This window comes from Bos taurus, chromosome 3 (assembly GCF_002263795.3).
Source record: "Bos taurus isolate L1 Dominette 01449 registration number 42190680 breed Hereford chromosome 3, ARS-UCD2.0, whole genome shotgun sequence".
In the NCBI taxonomy this organism is placed as follows: Eukaryota; Metazoa; Chordata; class Mammalia; order Artiodactyla; family Bovidae; genus Bos; species Bos taurus.
The window spans coordinates 48,466,360-48,479,894 of record NC_037330.1 but is presented as its reverse complement, the minus strand read 5'-3'; the positions used below and the strand labels follow the sequence as shown (position 1 = coordinate 48,479,894).

At 39.9% G+C, this 13,535-nt stretch overlaps 1 protein-coding gene and 1 non-coding gene across 3 annotated transcripts in view; one reads left to right on the top strand and one right to left on the bottom strand.

Annotated features, from left to right (window-relative positions):
• Positions 1–13,535, bottom strand: part of ALG14 (ALG14 UDP-N-acetylglucosaminyltransferase subunit) — a 98,148-nt gene that overhangs the window by 24,096 nt on the left and 60,517 nt on the right. The window lies entirely within an intron of this gene.
• Positions 2,813–2,884, top strand: TRNAY-GUA (transfer RNA tyrosine (anticodon GUA)). The gene has a single exon. It is a non-coding gene; the product is annotated as a tRNA-Tyr (tRNA).

Here is a 13,535-nt window from a genome sequence, read left to right as displayed (position 1 = left end):
TGAGTAGGAATTTTTCAAGTTGAAAAAGGTAACAGTTACTCTAGGCATAAGGAGCTACACTAAGATCATGGCATCTGGTCCCATCACTTCATGACAAATAGATGGGGAAACAATGGAAACGGTGACAGACTATTTTCTTGGGCTCCAAAATCACTGTGGATGGTGACTGCAGCCATGAAATTAAAAGACACTTGCTCCTTGGAAGAAAAGCTATGACAAACCTAGATGGCAGTATTAAAAATCAGAAATATTACTTTGCTGAAAAAAGTCTATATAGTCAAAGCTATGCTTTTTCCAGTAGTCATGTATGGATGTGAGAGCTGGACAATAAAAGAGGCTGAGTGCCGAAGAATTGATGCTTTCAAACTGTGGTGCTGGAGAAGACTCTTGATAGTTTCTTGGACTGTTAGAAGATCAAACCAGTCAATCCTAAAGAAAATCAGTCCTGAATATTCATTGGAAGGACCGATGCTGAAGCTGAAGCTCTAATACTCTAGTCATCTGATGAGAAGAGCTGACTCACTGGAAAAGATCCTGATGCTGGGAAACATTGAAGGCAGGAGGAGAAGGGGATGACAGAGGATGAGATGGTTGGATGGCATCATTGATGCCTCAATGGATGTGAGTTTGAGCAAGCTCTGGGAGATGGTGAAAGACAGGGAAGCCTGGCATGCTACAGTCCATGGGGTCGCAAAGAGTCGGACACGACTGAGAGACTGAACAAAATGGGGCTACACTACTCCAAAATGGAAGGCTTGGCATGCCAATGGAATGCTTAGAGTTCCTGAGCATTTGAAGGATGGTGATCGTGGAGGCCAGAAAACAAGGGTATTATAATAGAAGAAGATATAAGGGAGGTTGGAGCAGGGGAAACAGAGGGTCCCTGAGTTAGGACAGGCAGAAGTGATGGTCTATGACCCACCAGATGTGCACAGTGAGGGAGACGAATCTGTAGTGGCTAGCTTTTTGGATAACTGTAAAGACTGAGAATGAAGAAGGTTAGGAAAGATTGAGGAGCGAGGCTAGAGAAGAGGAAGATGATTTCTTGTTCAATTTCAGAAAAGCTGAGCTACAGCTACCTGAGGGACATGTGGGCATCCTTTCTACTACATTCTCTACTTTAATAAACACTGAAAGCCTCTTGTACCAGGTACTGTGCATGCTAAGTCGCTTCAGTTGTGTCCAACTCCTTGAGACCCATGGACTGTAGCCCGCCAGGCTCCGCTGTCCATTGGATTCTCCAGGCAAGAATACAGGGAGTGGGTCGTGATGCCCTCCTCCTGGGGATCTTCACGACCCAGGGATCAAACCCATGTCTCATTATGTTTCCTGCACTGGCAGGCAGGTAGGTTCTTTACCACTAGGCCACCTGGGAAGCCCCACCAGGTACTAAGGAAGTTAAAAAAAGGACAAAACTGAGTCTTGCCTTAGAGTTCATGTACTGTACAGTCTGACTCTCAATGGTGGTAATGATAAGGGAACGAATAGGGTTGTTTCTGCTTGTTACAGTGACCAAGGGGTGGTACTTGCATTTAGTGGACAGGTGCCAATGATACAGATATTCTGCAATATTTGGGTTTCAGTCAACAAGCCCCTGTCCTCCATCCCATTGGTCATCTGGATGGGTGACAACCCATTTACAATCACCTGAAGGAGAAGGCAATGGTGACCCACTCTAGTACTCTTGCCTGGAAAATCCCATGGATGGAGGAGCCTAGTAGGCTGCAGTCCATGGGGTTGCGAAGAGTAGGACACGACTGACTGACTTCATTTTCACTTTTCACTTTCATGCACTGGAGAAGGAAATGGCAACCCACTCCAGTGTTCTTGCCTGGAGGAGCCCAGGGATGGGGCAGCCTGGTGGGCTGCCATCTATGGGGTCGCACAGAGTCGGACACGACTGAAGCGACTTAGCAGCAGCAGCAGCACAACTTAAAACCTAACTCTGTTTTACATACAAAAACAAAACTTTTTTACATATTTTAATATATACACTGAAATCTTATAAGTAGAATTACCAAGGAAACTGAAGGAAGACTGTTATACATTGTGTTGTCTGGACCTTTGCCAGGATGACTCATTACTTAAGAAAACTACATCATGAGTTGAGGGAGATGAAAAAGTTTGGAAGATGGAAGGTGGTGATGGTTACATGACAAAGTGAATGTACTTAATGCCACAGAACTGTACACTTAAAAATGCTTAAAATGATGCATTTTATGTTACACATTTTAAAATAAACAAGTTATAAATTGAAAAGAATTAAAAAGGAAAGAAAAAGAATACTGTATCATGGGAAGCAAACACATTCCTAGTTTGTTTGTTTGTTTTTTTTGAGTTACTGATGCAATGTGCCTACACCAGCCTGCAGCACAGCTGCCCTAATAGTGCTGCTCCCACATTCCAAATCCATCTACTTTACTGTGTTTCCTGGTGTGGTCATTCCTGGAGATTGTGTGAAATATGTAACTTGAATACAATTTGTTTTTCCTTTTAATTGCCTTAATATGAGGGCTGGAGAATGGCATGGCAACCCACTCCAGTATTCTTGCCTGGAGCATCCCATGGATAGAGGAGCCTGGTGGGCTATACAGTCCATGGGGTCGCAAAGAGTTGGACATGACTGAGTGACTAAGTGCAATATGAGGGCATTATAGTATATTTTTGGAATTGTGTGCTGCACAGGTGGGTTATATTAATTATGAATTTCACATAGTTAAATGTGAAACTATATGCATTATATTTTATGTGTGTGTGTGTATATATATATATATATATATATATATATATATATATAAAATATTAAAGTGCTTCCCTTGTAGCTGAGTTGGTAAAGAATCTGCCTGTAATGCAGGAGACCCAGGTTCAATTCCTGGGTTGGGAAGATCCCCTGGAGAAGGAAATGGCAACACACTCCAGTATTCTTGCCTGGAGAATCCCATAGACAGAGGAGCCTGGCAGGCTACAGTCCATGGGGTTCCAAGAGTCAGACACAACTCAGCGACTAAATCACCACTATATATATTATAACATATATTTGTTATAATATATAACACGTGTTACAATTTATATATATTATACTTGTTATAAAGAGAATACAATTAGGTTGAAAGAATACAATTAGGTCCGACTCTTTGCAATCCCATGGACTGTACAGTCCATGGAATTCTCCAGGACAGAATACCAGAGTGGGTAGCCTTTCCCTTCTCTAGGGGATCTTCCCAACCCAGGGATCGAACCCAGGTCTCCCGCACTGCGGGCGGATTCTTTACCAGCTGAGCCACAAGGGAAACCATTAAAAGAATATAATCAGGTTGAAAGTTGAGAATCACTAGTGAGAGACAGACAGGTATGAACAGAATTAAAGCACAAGCGAAAGCATGGCAGTACTTCAGAGAGGTAAGAGTACAAAGGGAGAACAAGGGGAAGAGATGCTACTGGCCATGGTGGGCCTGGGAAGGCCCACGGTGTAGGTCTGATGTGAGCAGGCACTGACTGACAGCCTCTGTGAGAATAATTTCAGAGATGTGGGGCTTGGTATCTGTCTCCAGTGATATCCATTCCTTTTGACATGCCTTTGATTTTTATCAAGTTCTTTTTGATGATGTTCTTCCTGTATCTCCCCTCAATGACCCTTGTTCTTGGAGGCTCCAGTAGGCAAAGCACGATGAATCCTTAGCCCATCCTTAGCGTCTCTTCCAGAAACTGAAAACTGTGGTCTCTGTAATACTTTCTGGTTAATCTTCTCTTCTCTCGGCTAAATCTCCGTACTTCCTCCAAGTGTTTCTCATATAACTTGGTTTCATGTTCCCTTACCATCTGGGCCATTTTCCTCAGAACATGCTCCAATTTGTCAGTGGCCCTTTAGAAGTGTGGTGCCTAGAACTGAATGTGGTTTCCAGCACTGAAATATATAACTATATTTCCTAATATCCCCCGCCAAAAGGGGAAAGTGTTGTTGCTCCACACAGTGAGATCAGGATGGGGGAGGGAACAGGGGAGATCTATCTTAATCCTCAATATATCACCAGTATTGAAAAAAATTTTCCTTTCTTTTGTTTAAACATGTTAAATCTCAGTTTTTAATAGTCACAAAGAGAGTGCAGATCTCAGAGCTATTTTTTTCTTCCTAGTTTGTTTTTGTCTTGAGGATTAAATGAAAATGTGGATTTGGCTAATAAATACTAACATTTATTTTTATTTGCCAATAGCATCTGTTTACCACCCTCCTGTAGTCATTTCTTGTCTGCCCATGTCCCAAGTCTATCGAAGATTGGCAAGTATGCCACCCATTCTAGGGGCTTGGCCTGTAAGTTGGAATCAGTATTTCTGTATTAAGCATGGATCTGGTGTGTGCAGAAAGCCCCTGCATTCCTGTATGTCTAGTGAATGTCAGCTTGAGCCCCACCATGCATAATTCTATCCAGGCTTCTGATTTTTCACCCCATTTTGGTCTGAGAATGAAGCCCTGCAATAACTTGACTGGCTCTTACCATGCTGTCCCTTGGGACTGAAACAGCACCAGTTCATCTCCTCATTGTAGGTATAAGGACTCTTGAACCCCAGTACACCATCCACTGGTCTGAGTCTTTGGAAGCTATGCAGAACTCTGTAGAAGAACATCACTCTGATAGAAACACTAGCTTCCTATCCACCCTGAATGCAAAGACTTCAGTGGATTGATCAACAAATAGGGGACTGGTTAGCCTCAGAAATTTAAGCCCTTGATGTCACATCAACTGGCTGCCCATGTCTCAATACGCTTTTGCAGTGGAACAGACCAGCTCAAAGGTAAGCTAGATGAGGGCCGGGTTATTTGCCTATTTTGTTAGTTGATGTACCCCAAGCCCTCAGAACGCTGTTCACACTGCTTAACAAATATTTGCCGAATGAATTAACGAAATGACCTGATGTAGCAGACATCTCGGAGAAGGCAATGGCACCCCACTCCAGTACTCTTGCTTGGAAAATCCCATGGACGGAGGAGCCTGGTAGGCTGTAGTCCATGGGGTTGCGAAGAGTCGTACACGACTGCGCGACTTCACTTCCACTTTTCACTTTCATGCATTGGAGAAGGAAATGGCAACCCACTCCAGTGTTCTTGCCTGGAGAATCCCAGGGACGGGGGAGCCTGGTGGGCCGCCATATATGGGGTCGCACAGAGTTGGACACGACTGAAGCGACTTAGCAGCAGTAGCAGCAGCAGACATCTATCTTTGTTTTGCCCAGTATTCCCTTCTTTTGTGAACTGCTGCTTGATGGTGCTGCCAATAATGAGACTGAACAAGCTAGTAAATGGGGTTATAAGTATGGAGCTTATTAATCTGCATGTCCCTAGCCCCTAGATTCCCTACAGTTTAAGCAGGTATTTGTACTCCTTCCTATGTCTGGAGAATCAAGGCATAGTGTCAGGAGGTTTGATGAATGTGAGTGGTACATTTCGCAGGTAGATCATTCAGAGGCTAAACTTTATGTGAATCTCCATCACAAAACCCAAGGCAACAAGATAAAATCTATCTCTAGTGAGAATACGCGTATGTTTCTAATATTGTTCATCTTTGTAACTAATCAAATACTAGTCTCAGGATATATCTTACTCACAATGAAATAAATTTGGGGTGAAACTTTTTCAAACTTATAATGATGGAAGAAATACAACTTTTATAAGGTCAGCTATACCATGATAATGCTATTTAAGGTTTCTCAGAAAAAAATAATCTGTGAAACATGGCAAAAATGCATACTGGATTAAAATGACCCAATAAGTGGGGAGTGGGAAAGAGTGTTATTAACCTGTGAAATATGGAAAAAAATTACTTACTGGATTAAAACGACCCAGTAAGAGGGGGTGTGGGGGTGGGAAGGAAAGGGATAGTTGAATAAGACGTTTTAAAAACTGTGGTAAAATATACATAAGAATCTGCCTGCCAGTGCAGGGGAGGTGGGTTCAATCACTGGTCTGGGAAGACTCTACATGCTGCAGGGAAACTAAGCCCAAGCACCACAACTACTGAGGCAACACACCGCAACTACTGAAGCCCTCACACCCTTGAGCCTGTGCTCCACAGCAAGAGGAGCCATTGCAACGAGAAGCCCGTGCACCACGACAGAAGGAGCCTCCACTCGCTGCAACTAGAGAAAGCCTGTGTGCATCAACAAGACCCAGTGTAGCCAAAATTAAATTAATTTAAAAAAAATAAAAACTACACATAACATAAAATTTACCCTTAAACCACTTTTAAGTATTGTTGTGCAACCTCACCACCCACTGTCTCTACAACTTTTATATCATACCAAACAGAAACTCTGTACCCAATAAATAATAACTCCCCATATCACCTCCTCCCAACCCCTGGTAATCTCTATTCTACTCTCTATCAATTTCCCTATTCTAGGTACCTCATATAATTAGAATGAAAAAGTATGTCTTTTTTGGGGTCTGGTTTATTTCATTTAGCATAATGTTTTCAAATAGATGTTATAGCATATATCAGAATTTCATTCCTTTTTGTGGCTCAGTAATGATATTCCATATACCACATGGTGTTATGCATTCATCTCTTGAAGGACACTTGTGTTGTTTTCCTCTTTTGACTGTGGCTAGTGTGCTATGGGCATCAGTGTACAAATAAATCAGTGACTCAATTATTTGAGTCATTTGGGGTTAAAACCAGGAGTGAAACTGGTGGATCATATGGTAATTCTATGCTTAAGTTTTTGAGGAACCAATATAAGGCTCTTAAAGATAACTTATAAAATAAAATTTATTAATTTAGTAACTATATTCTGCATTAATAAAGCTATTCCTCACATGATACTTCACATATCATTACTGGAGACAGAGAGACTGCTTCAGTAAAAAGAACTGAGGATACATCATTTCCTTGTACTGAAGGAGGAAGTTTCAAATAACTATAGATCCCCAAGAAGGTAAGATATGACAAATAACTGCAACCTGGTAAAGGTCCGTCTAGTCAAGTCTATGGTTTTTTCAGTAGTCATGAATGAATGTGAGAGTTGGACCGTAAAGAAGGCTGAGTGCTGAAGAACTGATGCTTTTGAACTGTGGTGTTGGAGAAGACTCTAAGAGTCCCTTGGACTGCAAGGAGATCAAACCAGTCAACCTAAGGGATATCAATCCTGAATATTCACTGAAGGGACTGATGCTGAAGCTGACGCTCCAGTACTTTGGCCACCTGATGTGAAGAGACGACTCATTAGAAAAGACTCTGATGCTGGGAAAGACTGAAGGCAGGAGGAGAAGGGGACAACAGAGGATGAGATGGTTGGATGGCATCAGCGATCCAATGGACATGAGTTTCAGCAAGCTCTGGGAGATGGTGGAAGGACAGGGAAGCCTGGCGTGCTGCAGTCCATGAGGTTGCAAAGAGTCGGACACGACTGAGCAACTGAACAACAACAAAATGTAAACGGGGCTTCTCTGGTGGCTCATTGGCAAAGAATCTGCTTGCCAATGCAGTAGACAAATGTTCAATCCCTGGGTCAGAAAGATCCCCTGGAGCAGGAAATGGCAACCCACTCTCCAGTATTTCCTAGAAAATTCCATGAACAAAGGAGTTGGGTAGGCTACAGTCCATGGGGTTACAAAAGAGTTGGACATGACTTAGCAACTAAACTAACAACAGAATGTAAACAGCAGGATTTTCACAAACATGAAACAAAACCTTTAGAAAACTCAGACTTTCATTTAGAAATAAAGACACAGTGAATCCCACTATGTATCATACAACTGTAATCTCTGTATGCAAAATAATTGACCAGTTTGCTTCTAAAATGTAAAGGTTATGAAAGACAAGGAAAGACTGGAGAAATGTCACAGATTAGAAGAAACTACCGAGACCTGGTAAATAACTAGGATAGGAACCTCGGATTGGATCTCGAACAGAGAAAGTACAGTGACGGAAAAACTGACAACATCCAAATGAAGGCTGCAATTTAATTGTTAATGGTTATTATACCAGTGTTAATATCTTGGTTTAGGTAACGGTAGCACAGTTTTAAAAGATATTAAAACCAGTGAAAGCTGGATGAATGATACACATGAATTCTCTACTATTTTTTCAACTTTTGTGTAAGCCTAAAATGACTGCACGGAGAAGGAAATGGCAACCCACTCCAGTATTCTTGCCTGGAGAATCCCAGGGACGGGGGAGTCTGGTGAGCTGCTGTCTATGGGGTCGCACAGAGTCGGACAGGACTGAAGCGACTTAGCAGTAGCAGCAAAATGACTGCAAAATAAAAAGCAGTCCATATTTTAAAGAAATTATACCAATTCTCTACACTATCTTTTTCAGAGGATAGAAGTAGAGGGAAAACTTCCTAACTCATTCCATGAGTCCAGAATTACCCTAATTCCAAAAATTGACAAAGACATGAGAAGAAAACTATAGATGAATTATAGCTCAGTTGGTAAAGAATCCTCCTGCAATGCAGGAGACCCTGGTTCGATTCCTGGGTCAGAAAGATCCGCTGGAGAAGGGATAGGCTACCCACTCCAGTATTCTTGGGGTTCTCTTGTGGCTCAGCTGGTAAAGAATCCGCCTGTGATGTGGGAGACCTGGGTTTGATCCCTGGGCTGGGAAGATCCCCTGGAGAAGGGAAAGGGTACCACTCCAGTATTCCGGCCTAGAGAATTCCATGGACTGTATAGTACACGGTGTCACAAAGAGTCGGACACGGCTGAGCAACTTTCACTTTCATACGTTAATATCTTTCACAAACATAGATGCAAAAATTCTCAACAAAATACTGGCAAATCAAATCCAAGAATGTTTGAAAATAACTATACACTACAATCAAGTGTGATTTATTCCATGTATGCAAGCCAGGTTCAACATTTGAAAATCAATTCATGTAATCTATCACAGCAACAGGATAGAGAAGAAAAATCACATTATCATATTAATAGATGGAGAAAAAAGTATTTGATAAAATCCAAATCAATTCATGATTTAAAGAAAACTCTTATAAACTAGGGATAGAGGGAAATTTCCTCAATTTGATAAAAAAAAATTATGAAAAGCCTATAGCTAACATCATAGTTATTGGTGAGAAACCAGGAGTTTTTCCACTAATATCAGGAACAAGGAAGGGACGTCCACTTTCATCACTCCTAATGTGAGATAAGAAAAGGAAATAAAAGGTGTACTAATTGGGAAGGAAGAAATAAGACTGTCTTTGTTTGTAGATGGCATGATCTGAAAGAAATGAACAAAACATTCCCGGAAGTAGTAAGAGATTAGAGCAAGATTATAGGATATAAGGTTAATATACAAAAGTCAATCACTTTTCTATTGAACAATTGAAATTTTCAATTAAAAACACATAACCATTTATATTAGCACCCCAAACCATGAAACACTTAGATATAAATCTAACAAAATATGTATAAGCTCTATATGAGGAAAACTACAAAACTCTGAAAAACAAAATCAAGGAAGAATAAAATATATATTCCATGTTCATGGATAGGAAGACTCTGTACTAACAAGATTTCAGTTCTTCCCAACTTGACTTATAGATTCAATACAATCCCACTCAAAATCTCAGCAAATTATTTTGTGGATATTAACAAATTGATTTTAATATTTATGTGTCCTAAATCACTTCAGTCATGTCTGACTCTTTGTGACCCTAAGGCCCGCAGCCTGCCAGGCTCTTTGGTCCATGGGATTCTTAAGGCAAGAATACTGGAGTGGGTTGCCATGCCCTCCTCCAGGGGATCTTCCCCACCCAGGGACCGAACCCATGTCTCTGATATCTCCTGCTCTGGCACCTTTAATATTTATATGGAGAGGCAGAAGACAGAACAGACAACATAATATTGAAGAACAAAGTTGGACGACTGACACTACCTGACTTCAGTAAGTAAGTACTGACTTTGTAATTACTGTAGAGCTACAATATCAAGACAGTGAGATACTGGTGAAAGAACAGACAAGTATAACACAAGAGCATAACAGAAAGCCAGAAGTAGAACCACATAGTCAACTGACAGTTGACTATATAGAGTGAAGCCAACACAATGGAACAGAGATAGTCTTTTCAACAAATGGTGCTAGAACAACTGGATGTCCATATGCCCCAAAGAAAAAAGATACAGATGCCTTCTTATACAGATCTTATACCCTTCACAAAAAGTAACTCAAAGTAGATCACAGACCTAAACATAACATGCAAACCTATGGAATTCCTAGATGATAACACAGAAAATCTATTAATAGATGACTGTGGGTTTGGTGATGACTTTTTAGATATAATACCAAAGGCACAATCCACAGAAGAAATAATTGATAATTTGGACTTAGTTAAAATAAAAAATCAATTCTTTAAAAGACTTTATCAATAAAATGAAGACAAATCACAGACTGGGAGAAAATATTTGCAAAAGACATATCAGACAAAGAATTATTATCCAAAATATACAAAGAACTTTTAAAACTCAAAACTGAGAAAATGAACAAATCGACTAAGAAATGGGCCAGATCTTTACCAACACTTCACCAATAGCAAAAAAGCATGTGAAAAGATGCCCCACATCATACATTATTAGAAAAATGCAAATTAAAACAAGATACCAGTACATATCCACTGTTGTTGTTATTCAGTTGCTAAGTCATTTCCAACTTTCTGTGACCTCATCAACTGTAGCTCACCATGCTCTCTGGCCATTGGATTCTCTGGGCAAGAATACTGGAGTGGGTTGCCATTTCCTTCTCCAGGGGATCTTCCTGACCCAGAGAAGATCTGGAACTTGTGTTTCCTGCATTTGCAGGCAGATTCTTTACCACTGATACATGTCATTATATATTTCTCAAAATCTATTGAATGTGTTAACACCAAGAGTGAATAATAATGTAAATATGTGGGCTTTGGATGATACTGATGTGTCAATGCAGGTTCATCAAATATAATCAGTGTACCATTCTGATGAGGGATATTGATAATGGGGGATATGATGCCTGTGTAGGGCAGAGGGTACATGGGAACTCTCCATACCTTCTGCTAAATTTTGCTGTAAATCTAAAATGGCTCTAAAGAATAAAATCTACTTTAAAAAAAGAGAGAAAGAAACAAGTTACTGTATACTGTTATTTCTATCAGCCATGTGACTACTCATTTGTTTAGTATGGATTTAGAAAATACCACAAGAAATGAGTTAGTTCTTTTCACCATTCCTAAGATCTGCAAAGAAAATAAAGTTTTTACTGACTGGAAGTGAAAATGATATCAGCATATCATCCCATACTTAGTGAAAAGTTCTATGAAATTGGAAGAGAAAATTCCAACAGGACCTAGCAGAAATATAAACAAGCACATTCTTCTTTATGTAAACAAAGAAACTAACAAAAAATAACATCAGGGGAATTGTTCTTATCGTATACTTAGAATACTGTGTGCCTTTCCTGCTACACTATGATCATAAAGCCATCTCAGAAAAGAATGAGCGGGCCCGGAATCTAAATTAGCCTAGAAACCCAAAGATCCAATTACTGGGTTGGCCAGAAAGTATGTTTGGGTTTTTCTATAAGATGTTGCAGAAAAACTTGAACAAACTTTTTGGCCAATCCAATCCTTTCATGTAAAGCAGGACTCAGTTCAGTTCAGTCGCTCAGTCTTGTCTGACTCTTTGCCACCCCATGAATCGCAGCACGCCAGGCCTCCCTGTCCATCACGAACTCCGAGTTCACCCAAACTCATCTGCATTGAGTCGGTGATGCCATCCAGCCATCTCATCCTCTGTCATCCCCTTCTCCTCCTGCCCCCAATCCCTCCCAGCATCAGGGTCTTTTGCAATGAGTCAATTGCACTCATCTCACACGCTAGCAAAGTAATGCTTAAAATTTTCCAAGCCAGGCTTCAGCAATACGTGAACAGTGAACTTCCAGATGTTCAAGCTGGTTTTAGAAAAGGCAGAGGAACCAGAGATCAAATTGCCAACATTCGATGGATCATTGAAAAAGCAAGAGAGTTCCAGAAAAACATCTACTTCTGCTTTATTGACTATGCCAAAGCCTTTGACTATGTGGATCACAATAAACTGTGGAAAATTCTTCAAAAGATGGGAATACCAGACCACTTGACCTGCCTCTTGAGAAAGCAGGATTAGCATTCTATTATTCCTTGTTATTGAAATTCAAAAAGTAAATCTGATAATTATTTTAGTCTTTACTTTGAATGAGTAAAAGTGATAAAAAGTGAATTTCAATTACTTCATCATATGTACTTCCATGTAAACATGGTTTGGATCTTTTGGTGAATGTCACGGTAATCCACAATCTCTAGTTTAGGGAAATACTATCCAACTCAATGAGAAGTGGAGTTGGAACTAAACTTAGAGAACTATTTTCCAGTTGTTTTGTCTTATTAGAGAAAGCTATGAAGTTATTATAGTACAGCTCAGTAAGATTTTGCTGCTCATTAAGTAATAATGAATTCTCCATATCTGTTACTAAGAAATACAAATGCTGCATTTGCTGGTCACCAAGGCTATGCTGGCAGCATTAAGTGAAGTTCTGAGGTACCTCTAATCAGGCAGTCCTCTGCAGGTCAGTCACACTTACATCATCATACACTGGGTTTCCCCTGGAGAACATCTATACGCCAGGGCCAACAGGGCCTGTTCCAGCCAGTCCTGCTTTGGTGGAATTCCCTAGAATATCCCATTAGAATCAGTGAATTAAAGACTCTTAAAGCTGGAAGGAACCTCAAAGATCAAAAGTGATATCACAGGGAAAAGTATAACTTGGTAAGATGTTGTTCAACTCTTTTATGGGTTTGTGCCATTGATTATACAACAAAAAAACAATCCAGAAGAATCTTTCCCTCTCATCAAAAATATTAGAGTTGCCATTTATATATGTAATCATAGAAATTGAAGAATTGCCTCATTTTTCCAGTGCAGGATAAGTAACAGGCTGTATTTGAACTTGACCAAAAGCTACTGTTTATTTAGAATTTATCCTAACACTCTACTACTTCTGATGGAAGTTTCCTGTGCTTTATAATAAAAATACAGCAACCAGAACCTGGATGTTTACAGTGTTTTGCCAACAATTAAAACAAACAATCTACCTAATCTGCACTGACTTTATAGACAAAAGAAATCAAACAATTATTTCAAAGTTCCCAAACTAACTTATTGGTCTAATGAAGACTAGACTCCAACTTGGATATTTTACTGTTTTCAGGTCCCCAATGAGATAAAATGCTTCAGCATATATTTTTAGCCTCGAGTTTTTTTTTTTTTTTTTAATAGCATTGCCTTTAAATAACTTTTCCTTAAACAAAACAAAACAAAAAAAAACAATCCAAAAAACCCTTCAGCATTTCTAACTTTATGATTCTCTAATTGAATTATGAAATTAAATGGTGAAGCAATAGCTTAGTTTATTCAACTTTTATCATTTTATATTTAGAATCATTCTCAGAAATCCAAATTGGCTGATTACTGAACAAGTTCTAATTACTCCCCAGAGACTGTGGGAGCCGGAGCTTTTAGCATTGTTCACTGG